The 13195-nt window shown below is 39.7% G+C and overlaps 1 long non-coding RNA gene across 1 annotated transcript; it reads right to left on the bottom strand.

Annotated features, from left to right (window-relative positions):
* Nucleotides 1-231: 231 nt before the first annotated feature.
* On the bottom strand, nucleotides 232-12607 carry LOC104947879 (uncharacterized). Its single transcript, XR_798602.1, has 3 exons — nucleotides 12497-12607; nucleotides 7694-7700; nucleotides 232-243 (listed from the first exon to the last, which is right to left on the bottom strand). It is a non-coding gene; the product is annotated as an uncharacterized lncRNA (long non-coding RNA).
* Nucleotides 12608-13195: the final 588 nt, after the last annotated feature.

Raw genomic sequence — 13195 nt, 5'->3', positions numbered from 1 at the left:
CCTATCCCAGACCGCCGTTCATTTTCTATATTCCTGAAATGGAGGAGAAATTAGTTATTGCGGTAGCAAATCACCCGGTTCTTTATGACCAGTCGCTAATAACTTACCGGGACACAAACCGGAGGAACCAGGCATGGAGGGAGGTGGCAGAGACAGTGGGTGAAACTGGTAGGTTTTCGCCTGTTTGGGGATTTTATATCCAGTTTACTTCGTTTAAACATTGCTAGCAAGCATAGACAGTATCTTTAGCCAGCATGGAATATAGCATAAAATAGCACCATAGACATTAATCTCATACATGTTCATCATAGCCCTTCCCGCTGACACTTTACCTCTGCCACATCATAGACTATATGCATCACATTAATGCACACAATGTCATACTCCTTTCTGCACATATTCTGAGTGGAGAAGAACCGGGGTTTTTTGCTTTCTATGTCGGGGGCTGGAGATTCATGTGATTGGTTGTTGGTCGCGTTACTCGAAAAAAATCCCCAAGCTTTCAGACACGCCCAGCTCCAAGATTTTTTTAAAGCTGCTGTGTGGACGGGCCGTAAGAGTGCCAGTTGGTCTGCAGCTAAAGCAATAAAGTTGCCGTAAGCTTTGTATCTGATACCTAAAGGGAAAAGGGGATCAAAAGACTCCATAGCTAATGAGTGCCCCTGGCCATAGTCTTCAGAAGGTCTTTTACCTCACTTTCCGGTTAGAAGTTAGATAGTGCTTTGAGTATGCACCCTTAAGCAAATCCATTTGAAGGTATATAACATGCAACTGATGTATCAATAAAGATCTAATGCACAATATGACAGTTTTTCCATTAGAAAGATGAGATGGTTTTACACCTCTGATCGATGGGAGATCTGGTTGTAATGCAGCCTTAATGACCAGCATTGAGCGTGCACTGTTCCAGGCCACAGCTTTTGATTCCTCGTCCAATCCCGCGGCGACATTACAGTTCCCTGTGTGCAGAAGTTGTATCAAGGTCGTTTCAAATCACCCCCGTCCCCATTAAAGCGACAAGTTCAAAAACCCATGCGACCAAGAAGATGATATAAATAAGCTTTGGTTGACGAGTGAATATAAAAATTCTGAGAGGGTGGGAGGGAAAAGAAAATGTTTTTTTTTACCCTTTAATGGAGCCGTCAACAATCACTTTTCGGGAGGGGGAGATGGGAGTCACAAGGCGGACGGCGGTTGTGTGGTCGAAGGGGAAGCATCATTACCATAGAAAACATTACAGCGGACGATGGACATCCAGGCCATCAAAGATGATCATCTCATAAATTCCATGCAGCACATAATAGGCCTGTCACTCTTGAAGGCTGAACGGAGAATAATGCCCACGGCTGTTTTTTATCTTCCACAGGGCTTCTGCTGATTACTGCTTAATAGGCTTCAGCTTGTTTAGCTAATACACACCATGGATGCGAAAAAGAAAAAAAAGAATGTGGTAGGCAGTTTTTTGATGGCCACTGTCCGAATCCATATGTCCTTTTCAATCTCCCATGGCTCATCATTAAGCCAATAATTTGATGAACAATTAAAGCGAGCCGTCGTAAACAGCCGGCTTGATGTGTGGCAAGCCCAAGAGGGAGAGACCTGCCGCCCTACCACCGCCGCTTAAATGCCAGCGGTGGGTAATCACTCATCAGCAGGGACCCTCGATGGGTAATACTGACAGCAGACACAGTGTAGGTGTTTATGGCTTTACAAATCCAGCCAAGTAAGCGCGCACACAAACAAGCACACAGGCCGAATAACAATAACACGTTCATTTTAGAGTAAAATGCCGTAGGTAGGCAACTCTCTCCTTGATTTAAAGGTCACTAACGATGTGTTTGTCTCTGAAAACATGACGATGTTTTTCGGAGGAATATTTCTAGCGGGAGGAGAATATTAGACAGGCAGTTTCCCCCCCTTCTCGTTAATTACATGATTAAGCTCTGCTAAGGTTAAAGACCCATTCAAAGCCTTGAATCGCTAATTGGGACACAAGCGATGCTGCTGTCCAGACTCTATCTCTTATTAGTATCACACACACACACACACACACACACACACACACACACACACACACACACACACACACACACACACACACACACACACACACACACACACACACACACACACACACACACACACACACACACATTTAATAGGTGTTATTATGTGAAGGCAGTAGTCATTTTCATTTTGTGTGCGGGGAAAAACCCTGTTGTTGCACTGCATTTAACACAAATGAGAATTTGGCTAATGCCCTCACCCAACAGTGAGTCCAGCAGTTCAATTATTTTGACAGCTAACTTCCAATTTTAAGCATTCAACACCAAAGAAAATGTGCCTTTTATCACTTGTGTAAAGGATCGTGGTTTTGGAAATGAAGCATTTACATGTTCATGTGCAAAATAAATCGTATATGGTGTATATGCTTTCCATGAAAGTGTTATGTTTGAAATGTTATGTAAATCTAACTGATTCCTAATGATGGATAATGAAGGCGTATTAGCATATTTACAAAAGATAACACCTTAGATTTCTTACATCAAACATCAATTTTTTAAATGCCGATATCAAATATTGACCTACCCTCTTCTCCTATCTCGATTTGAGGGAATAAGAGACTAATTGTTTGTGTAAATGTGCCTTCTGATGTACTTGCTGTTTTGAGTGCATAGAAACTCAAATAAGTATGGCAACACACAATGCTATATGAGTATCCAGAGTGTGTACTGATCAAAAATGTGTTGAACACGGGACACATCTAACCAACAAATTACATTTGCAGAAAGAGACAACAAACTTTTAAAGAAGTATTCGACAGATTTTTCAAATGTCTTAACGAGCTTTAAGTGACTTTGTTTGGCTTAAATAATTGATTTTTCGAAAATCTGATACCGTGAGAGCCCTAAGATGTAATAGATTTTTTTCCCACTGTAGGAAAAGTTGTCAGTATGCGTATCAGGTTACTTTAGCAGTCTGTAATGATTCTGCCGGCAACCACCACAGTCAAATGTTGGCTTCAAAGTCTCCATAGCTCTTCAAGGCAAAGCTCTGAATTACTTTAAGTTACGGAAGATCGACCTCAGTGTTTCAATCTGTCAAAGACACAGACGGCGTTGAAAAAAATCAGTCAATGACAGAAAATATTCAGTTGGACTTACCTCTGCAGCATATGAGTGAACTGCCATGCTGAAACAGGCCTTATAATAGAAAAACAGTGTAACTTGAATATATAGAGCACTGCTACATTATTTGAACATCTCTCACGACACTTTTTTTGTATCAGGATATCTTCACTAGCACTGCAGAGGAGGGAATCGGGAAAATTCAAACAGAGATGAATGTCTTGTGGGAGTGGGCGTACAACTGAGGGCTAGCCAGCTCTGCAAGCCCTCCTAGGACTGAACTGTAATGAGCACCATGAAAGACCCATGTGGCTAGAGCTAGCAGCAACTTCTTTATTGTAACAGAATAATAAAAGAAAATTATAAGACTAGTCCTACACCCCCCCTTTTCTGCTTCGTCCTAGACAGAGACAAATAAACGTAGCTTGTGTAATTGGAGCAGAAAGCATTCGGAGGATGGGAAGTGGAAGAGGGCGCACACTCGCACAGTTTGGGAATCCACTTTTATCCCTTACGATATAGAAATAGCCCACCCCTTTCTCTTGCTTTCCCTCCTCTCTCAGGCGAAACTGAGAGATGGTGATCTTTTCAAAGGTCATTTCAACCATTTGTCTAATCTCGGAGGTTCTTCACTGCGATGGCGAGCACAACAGAGAAACTTCGCCTCGGGGCTTTGGCTTTGTAGATTTCATAACCAGCCAGCAAACATCACAGTTTGTCTCCTCCATTATGAAATTACACTGCAATAATCATAGCGTCATTGATTTTTTTGTCCTTCCTTTAACAAGCAATCAGCAAAAGGCAGGTTGTAAACAATACTATAAAATACTTAATGAATAAGCAGACCCCTGATGGTTTGGCCAGAGTTTGAATCTCACCAAGCTGCCACGACTTGCCCTTTTCATTTCTGCAGCCGAGTCTGTAAACACTAACAAGCCCTAGAGAACCAACCCGGTATGTCTGTTCACTTAATAAAGAAGAAGTGAAAAATTATTGTGGACTGCCGCTGCTGCGTGCGCCCTACTGCGAGCACTACTTGAGCATTTACCTGCTATTATGAAAAATGGCTGCTGATTATTACCCAGGGTGCACTGGGGATAGCAGTCATTACGGTAACTTCCTGTTTCTGCCGCAGTTAGCCGGTTGTGTTAGTCACTAAACACCTGTGAACACCCCCGGCTTTGGCAAAGAAATATGAGAAAAATGTATATTTATAAAGGAGGAACAGCATCGCAGTTATCACAAGAACAGAATGAGCTGCATTACAAACGGAATGCAGTGGAAACACATTTCTGATTATGTGTTTGAGTTATCATCCACATTTAAAGTATTCAAAATGTTTTTTAAAAAAAAGAAAACTCCAATATTTTTTTTTTTTCAGCAAAAAGAGATATTCTGCTATTGGAAACAACACAAGTGTAATTAAGAATAGCATTTATGTAGATTAGTATGGATTTGGTCTGCAACTAGCGATTATTTTCAGTATAGATTAATCTATTGATTAACTAAGTGTTTAGTCTATTTCTTTAAAATGTCCCAGATCCAAAGGTGAGGACTTGAAATTGATTTGTTGTTCATTTAACAGTCAAAAAACCTAAACATTTCTAATCAAAATGATGTTTAATAGAGATAAAAACCTCACGATCTTGTATTTTGAAGCCTGTATTGAGACCATGTTTTTGTTAAATTATTAAAACTAACATTTGAGACGAGCAAATATAAACTTCCCTATAAGCGGATTTTCAAACTCAAGGTACATTCTGCATGAGAAGGTCAAACCTAGTGAAAAAAAGATTATTTTTTCCACTTAAAATAATGCCTATCTGTATTCAGATGTTGCAGCCCACCAATATAATGATAATAATGAATGCACATGCCCTGGTTATTATTGAGCAACGCAGCAGGAAGGTGAGAATAGATGCAGAATGTGCGAATGTGTCAAGCGAAGGGGGCGCTGGCCCGGCCAATCGGATTCCAGCACCCAGAACTGCTGGTCCATGACGACAAGACGCCTTCAATTAACCTGCCGCCCTCTGGACGTCGACATTTTGGCTTAAGCGCGACCTGAATCACAAGCCAGCCTCGCCTCTTGTCCTCTGAAGTGTTTCACTTCTAATTGCCACCTCGCCAGTGACGACAGCCTGAGAGCGAAAGGAGCGCTGGCACACAGAGGGCTTTTCAACATATGCAAAGAATCAGAAATACTTTATTTATCCCGAGGGGGAAATTAGGTTTTGCGACAGTCGTTACATTTTAGAATAAAATAAAAAAGATGAATCATGAGATTGTTTTTATAGAAACATAGGATGTAAGGATAGGCAATTAATACAAATACTAAAAAAAAGAATAATAAAAAAATGATTTAAAAAATAATAATTATTACTTTAAAATGTAATTATATCTATCGTATCCATATAAGAATGTTTAGTTAAAATGTAAATCTAAAATAAAAGGAATAAAAGAAGGCATTCACTGAACTACATGTGCTTCCTCTCCCCCCTCACTACCCACAATGCTCCTGGCAGACCTTACTGCTCTCCCAGCAGCCCCAAAACTATAAGATTCATCTTTAACAAGATGCTTACAGCACATGATTTATTTTGATAGCCCTATGCCTGCTGTTGAGAATATTCATTGTTGATGCCATGGTTATGGTTACACAATATTCACACAGCCCTGTTGTATCCCCCGTTCTGTTTCCTCTCAATGATTTTGGCTGCTAGTGCCACCAAGTGGATAACACGGCACTCTCCTTCTCATCTCCACCGGCTCTGTCAATGTGATTTGCCATAAAGGGAACCAATATGCCTTTTTTTTAATTTATTTTTTATAAACGTTCAAGGCAGCTCAGTGACTGTCATCTGCAATTAATATATATCTCAGGATGGCCGAGGATGTGTGTCAGCCTGGTTTTAAAATGGCTTTTTAGCGCTGGTGATAGATGTGTAGCTGACTGTGGAGTAGCTACTAGATTGAAGAGCAGTCCACCCACATGGCCCGTACTCCTTCCTCTCACTCTCTCCATCTCCCAGGATGGAGAAGGTGGGCATGAGCTGCGATTGATATATGAGCCCACCGGAGAAAGATGAGAAGAACCTGCCATTCCTTGTCAAGAGGCGAAGTTACAAGGCGAAAGGTTACGCACATTGAAATGCCATTTTCTGCAGTTCACTACCACACTCTCGCCGCTTCTTCCGGGACAGCTGGGATTTATGAAAAATGGCCCCCATTACAGGATTGACCCCTGCTGATCTTTGCCGTTGACCCCCACATCTTATAATTGACCCCTTGCAACGTTCTAACCTTTCCACACACACATGCAGAATCCCCTGCTTCCCCCCCCGTGGGTGCCTTTAGATTAGTAATGACCATCTAGCTATCTGCCAATAAGACCGTGGTGAGTATCTACTGCTAGACCTTTTCTAAATGAGTGTAAATGGCTTCACACCAGGGGACAAGAAATTAATCTAGCTCTAATCACTAGCATGGACGGCTACAGGTACGCTACATCGGCTGGAACTAGATCTATGCGGATGGATTAATGACTTTCTACCACTGCTACTGCATGTTTAACAGTGTTGGGGAAGGGTACTGTAAAAAGTAATTAGTCAAAGTAAATCACTTCACTGATTTACTTGCCGAAGTTAAGGTAGAGATGTACTGTGGCTGTATGGCTTGTACTAGTAAGTGTGCTTTTATTGTTGAATTAAACCCATTCAAGGCTATTGCTGTTTTGCACACAAGTAGCCACAAATATTCAAGTTAAACACATATGAGCTTACATTAAACATTAAAGCATGTAAATATGAACCTGAAAATTAATACAATATGTCCTCTTTAAACTCTGTTTGTCTTTGCTTTATGTTTTTTTTTTTTTGTATTGGTCTTAGTTGTGGGATAGCAGCACATGTTATGTTATTCTTCTGCTGCCAACATAACCTTGAAAGATGAGCATGTAAATAGCTAAATCTAACATCACTATACGACAAATTGAACACTTTGTTTTAATTATACCTGTAATTGTTTACAACTTTGACGGTTTACTTGCTTTAGATATTTCTGACAAGAAGACATTTAGAGTGTCAAGATATATAAAAGGACCAGGCTCAAACAAATACAGAAGTTAAATCATCCTTTATAAAGTCGGATCTACTTTAAATGGACCTTATGTGTTAACCCTAACCGTTTTTTAGCCAGGGAAATTAGCTTAATATGTGTTTATGTTATACCCATCAGCACAGCATTTCAAAGCTCCATATGAACTAGTTTTGTAGTTTTAGTTAGACAAAGATCTCAACATAATTACCAATGACATGTTCCCAGTTAGCCCTGAACTCATGGTAGATCTGCTGTTCATAAGAGCCTGTATCCCACTGCCTGCCCGCCTGCATGTTGCAGCATAGGCTACATGGTAAGTGGGGCTTTTAACTTTCAACAGTGAGGCCAGTCCAGCTTTGAGAGAACTGGCATAAGCTCCATCATCCACCTACTGAAAGAATAATTGCCCTGCTTTTTACATTACATAAATTACATAATGACTACTGTACCGTTCAAATACCCACAACATCTAAACTGGCTAAATATAATGGCCATATCCCTATGTTAGCACAGGCATATTAGCTCAGTTAGCATCCTATCTGATTTTAGTTGATAATAGGAACATATTGATTTAAAGGTAGGGTAGGTAAGAATGGAAAAACCAGCTCGAGTAAGATAGAATTTAATAGAAAAGTACACAACCGAAAGAAATCTGCCCCTTCCTTCAGACTTCCTTCCAGAGCCCCTCCTCCAACACACATGAACCCGCCGACCAATGAGGGCACGAGATAAGTTTGTGCACGAGATGGAAGGCTGACAGGCAGGTAGGCCATCCAGTTATCTGCCGCGGGCCGAGGCAGATAATCGGACTTGCTTTTTACAGCGCCGCGGTTTCCATAGATGAAATATTTGTATATATTTATTGTCAAAGCATTTAATGTATTCATTGATTCATTGCTATCGGGATGTTAAGAGCATTCCATAGAATATAACAAAAAGTGTTTCTGAAGTGAATTACCTAGCCCACCTTTAAGTATTGTTAGAGCAGAGATAGTTGGTCCAAATGTATGAGGAGTGTTTATCAAATGGAACAATATCTTGAGTTTGAATTTCCAAAATCCAAAAAAGAGCATCAAAGAGCAGCTAACATTAGCCTTAACACTTACTGTACAGCATACAAGACCGCCTTCCAAACAAACACCCAGGAAATGCACCTAACCCTGTGAGGCTGATCTTCTTAGTGGCCAAATGGCGGAACTACTTCTTCTGTGTCAGTCATGTAATGCCATTGGGTGGAAAAATCTTGTTATCCCATCGATTTACAGGAAAGAGACATCTGTAAATCAGCGTATACACTTTTTTGAGGTAAAGTCTATTCAAATCATTTGTCTGGGTCGCAAACTGCCGTGACGCAGCAGATTGGAGGCTTGGTTTAAAGAAAACGCAAGTGTGCATGCCCTTGAGAACCATGTGAGTGAAAGATTACTGGAAGATCAAAACATCCTAGTATTTTTGTACTCTAGAGTCAGGCCTTTTTGACTTTATACGCCACTTTCTTGGGAATAAATGCATCTGAAATTGTTTGTGTACATTTTAACAGTCTCAATTGTATTTAGAAAAACAAAAGATAGTAAAATACAGTACATGAACAAATATAAGCTAATTGACTATATATTCATATGTTTATCAATTCCATTTAGCACATTATTATCACACTTGAAGTGGAATGGAGACATGCTCTGCAGAGACAGTCGATAATAGGAGAGGAAATGCTTTACATATTTAACATAAGACTCACACTGAGAAAATCAGGGATGCAGCAACGTTGTTAACCATTTATGCAAAACAAATCTGATCAGAAGTAACCTCGAGGCTATGATACACAAGAAAAGGCGTTGTGGGAGGAAGCTGAGCAAATATTGGATCAAAGCTATCAGAAGAATGATATGTTGTCCTTTTCATATACATTTGACTTTGCACCCTGGCAACAACATGCACCAAATATATTCAATATGTTCTTAATGTACTGCAGCACATAGTGTTCTGCCAGGGAAGATAGATGTCAACACAGTGAAAGAGTGCAACACTGCTGAGGAGGCAGAGAACATCATTTAACAATTTGATTACAGATACTGATGACCACTTTGGTGCTCATAAAAAACAGAATTTGTTTCCTCAACATTTTATTAGCAAATAGTGAAACGTATTAAACAGGGTAGCTGTTCAAAGGGGTTTTGGCTGAAGGGTTGCAGCCAGGACACTGGTACAAGGGCCAGTGCAGAGCTATGTATAAACATAGAATGAGCCATAATCTTAAAGAGGCCCTATTGTGCTTTTTTGGGGCTGTCCCATTCGTGTAGTATTTTATAACCTTTTTTGTGCATGTAAATGGTCTGCAAAGCCTAAAAAAGTTCACATAGGAATACGTTTCAAAGGGGCTAAGGGGTGGGACATTTCGAAGAAGTTGAAAAATCACAACAGAGCCGTCCAGCTAACCATCAGAGCAGACAGGGCCCTGGTTTTAGACAGAGGGTGAAAAGAGGTGCTGCTGCAGAACAAATAAAGACCTTTTTGAACATTGAAGCATGGAGAAAAAATGTACCTGAAAATGAGCATAATAGAGCCCTTTTGAATTGAACTAACTGTTTTAGAACACGTTTTGCGACCACAAAAGCCTTTTATTCAGCATTATACATTTTATTTTGAGAGAGAACAGCCGCTTCACCCATACTAATTTGAATCTCTGATAGATTTTCCAATGCAATAGTTATTAAAATTACCTTTTGCAATTCAAATCCACAATCCAGAATCCTAGAGAGGTAATTTTGTCATTTCCATATCCATCCGCAGCGGCAGTGTCAACAACACTGTGTCGTCCCCCCCCCCCTAATGGATGTTATTAAAACACATTTGTTTCCCATGTCAATCCAAACACAGAACCTACAACTCAAAAACAACAAGGGTATCATCAGTGGAGGCTGTAATACGTTTATTTTCCACTTTGCTTTTATATTATTATTTTGTGACTGCTTAGCAATATCACTAGAGATTGTTAGACTACACAGATTCTTTAATTAACCGTTTGACCACCATTTTTGAGAGGAGTCGGACATTGCATTATGCATTAATGTCCCTTCCATATTACATTAAATTAGTTAAAGGACTGAATTGGTATTTAATTTGATCAGTTAATGTATATTTTGCAAGGGCAAAGATCAATTTTATAAAGCTTGTTGGCAGAAATGATAGATTTAATTGCTGGTGAATTAGTTTTAAAGAAAAATAGCAATGCAAGAGTGGTCTTTTAGAAAGTAAAACATTCAAAGTTAAAAGAAGGATCAGAATTATTTTTTTCTTATGACTTCTGTTGGTTGAGTAATTGTTGAACAATGATCTTATTGAGTATCATTTGTTTTGGTAAATTATAATTACAGCCTATATAAACAACAGTTCTCACAACTCTAAAATACCACCTAGAGAAAAACTCTTCCCACGGTTGACCACCAGTGTGGTCCCGTTTATCACTGGTGATAGACTGGTCCTTGTTAGCTTGGCACAGGGACAGCAAGTGTTTGTATGCGATAACTCCAAAGATGTCTGATTTATATGTGTTTTCTGTTGGCTAGCTTGATAAAGTTAGCTATACTTGTATGACTATATTCAATCATTTCCTGGACTTATTTTTTCTTTGTCAACCCCATAGCTTTGGATTGGACTACTGCTGCTAAGCTAACGTCACCTCTTTGTTATTGATTGCAATCATTGTGGCTAGCTAGCAAATGGATTGGGTGCTTTTTAAACAACAATGTCTTGTTTTTTCTAAACCTACGTGTTAACAACAGAATATGTGACGTGTGGAGGATTTTGGGCCGCTGATTTGACTGTGCTGGGCATTTCTGAATCAACACTCCTATCATTTTTCACACAGCAGTCTGAACACACAACCTGATTCAAATGCCCCCTCTTTAATCCTCAGTCTCCAGGATACTTGACCTGCCACTAACACCCCTCATGCCTCTTGCTGTTCCCTCGTTATCACAGCCAGCTCGACCGTCCCACATGCCCTTCCTCCATTTCATGTGGATTTTAATACACCACCTGCCTTCAGATGCCCACCTTGCATCCCATTGCAACTTCAGAAAACACTTCACCAGCTGCAGCCTCCTCCAACATGCTTTACCCTTATGTTTTGGGGATTTAGCTGCTTCTCTTCAAATCAGTAACACCTCTGTGGGTTGGGATCACATTTTGGTCATGTGAGAGCGGTGCATTAAGGAAATGAGACAAGATGAGTACACGATTAAAAAACACATTTAAAACATGATTAGAGTCAGAAGAAGAGACCCTTAACCTTTCTGGTAGAGAATATTAGAAAAATACTTCAAATGTGGCTGTGTTTATATTATCTGTTAAACTAGAACAAAGTTATGTTGGTGGTTTAGCAAAACTGAAAATAGCAAGGAGCAACACGTGTATTTTTGAAATAATGAAGAAGATAACCCTTCATTAGTCTCAGAGGGGAAATTCAGTTGCTCACTTAAAAAGTTTGTGACTTAAAAAAAGTTTTAGGGAGGGTTGAGGGGAGTTTGATGTGCCTGATAGATACAGTTGTGGTCAAACGTTTACATACACTTGTAAAGAACATGTAATCAGCAGCGAACGGCTTCAACACGTGTATTTCGGTTTATTCACGACATTCATTTTGTTGATCTACAGTATTGTTGTTTTATAGTTATTTGTTAATGTAACCCAATTTGTGTTCTTTGAAATTGAAAAGGATATCGCATTGTGTTTGTTACTTTCGTTGCAGTTGTATATGTCTTAAGTGTAATTTGGCTTGGCTTCCTATTTATGGACATGCTTTTATTTTGAAGGAGAGGTAGCGCTGTTGACAGGAAGTTGTTGTTGCTTTGGAAACAACGTGATGGAGATTAACGGAGAAAAGTAATATCTACATATAAAGAGGGAGAAAGTAAACAATAACGTTTATGGTTAAGTGTTAGCACCCCCCGAAGAGGCAAAAGCTCTTACATTGATATTGGAGTTTTCAATAAATTCAATTTGAAAAAACGGGGAAAAAACGAAACAAGACGAATATCCAAATAACGAAATTGAAACCCGAATAGTACTCCAACGAACGAATATTCAGATATTTGGGTACAGCTGCAGTATGTATAAATAAATACTAGTGACAGTGACGTGAGCAGTTATGTGGAGATGTGATATGCAACGCGGATGTAAAGAGAATGTTTTGTTCATTCTCAGAATAAATGCCAGAAAACACCCCAGATGCTTCGCTGTCGTTTCCTGAATGATAACAGGTCGCTAACGGTTGTGACCCGTGATCCCCCGGTATACCCTAGTCAGCGCCCCTAGTTACACCAATCAGCGTGCGATTACCGTGCAGCCAATCACAACGCGTGACGTCATTGGTAAGCGACGGACCCCGAACAGATCTGGTAGCCCAAGCACATATGGTACTGACACCGGGTTGGCATGTTAGCCCGGTTTTGTTAGCATGTTATTATGTATGATATCAAATAGTGAAGTAGCTAATTGAAAAAAAGTAACGTTTCTTTTTCGTAAACTCGAGGTATCGAACCAAACTATTAGAAGAACCTACACCAAATCTTGCCTTCCGCAAAAATAGTGTTCGTCTTAACTTGAAATGAAGGGCATTTTAAGACTAGCCGTAATCGAGCAGGAGGAAGAAATAAAAACGAAGGAGATGTCTCGACTTTCACCCATACATACCGTCATACTTCCCGTTACCGAATTTACCACTTAGACAACCATAAAAATTCGTTTTGGAAGGTCTGACAAAACATATCCATTACCGAGAATGTTATAAAAAGATTATATCGTATTATCCAGGTGAATTTGTCCATTTGTACGTTTTTTAAGTCTATCAAATCGAAATCAAGCATCAAAATTTACTTACGAAATCGGAAACATTTGTGTGTTTAAACGAACATCGACATGGATCAACTAATTTCATTTCCATTACACCGATTTGACGGCACCAACAG

The sequence above is a fragment of the Notothenia coriiceps genome, unplaced genomic scaffold (assembly GCF_000735185.1).
Source record: "Notothenia coriiceps isolate Sejong01 unplaced genomic scaffold, NC01 NC01_scaffold00013306, whole genome shotgun sequence".
NCBI lineage: Eukaryota > Metazoa > Chordata > Actinopteri > Perciformes > Nototheniidae > Notothenia > Notothenia coriiceps.
Note: the sequence above shows the minus strand (reverse complement) of the source record. Positions and strands in the feature narration are given on the sequence as shown.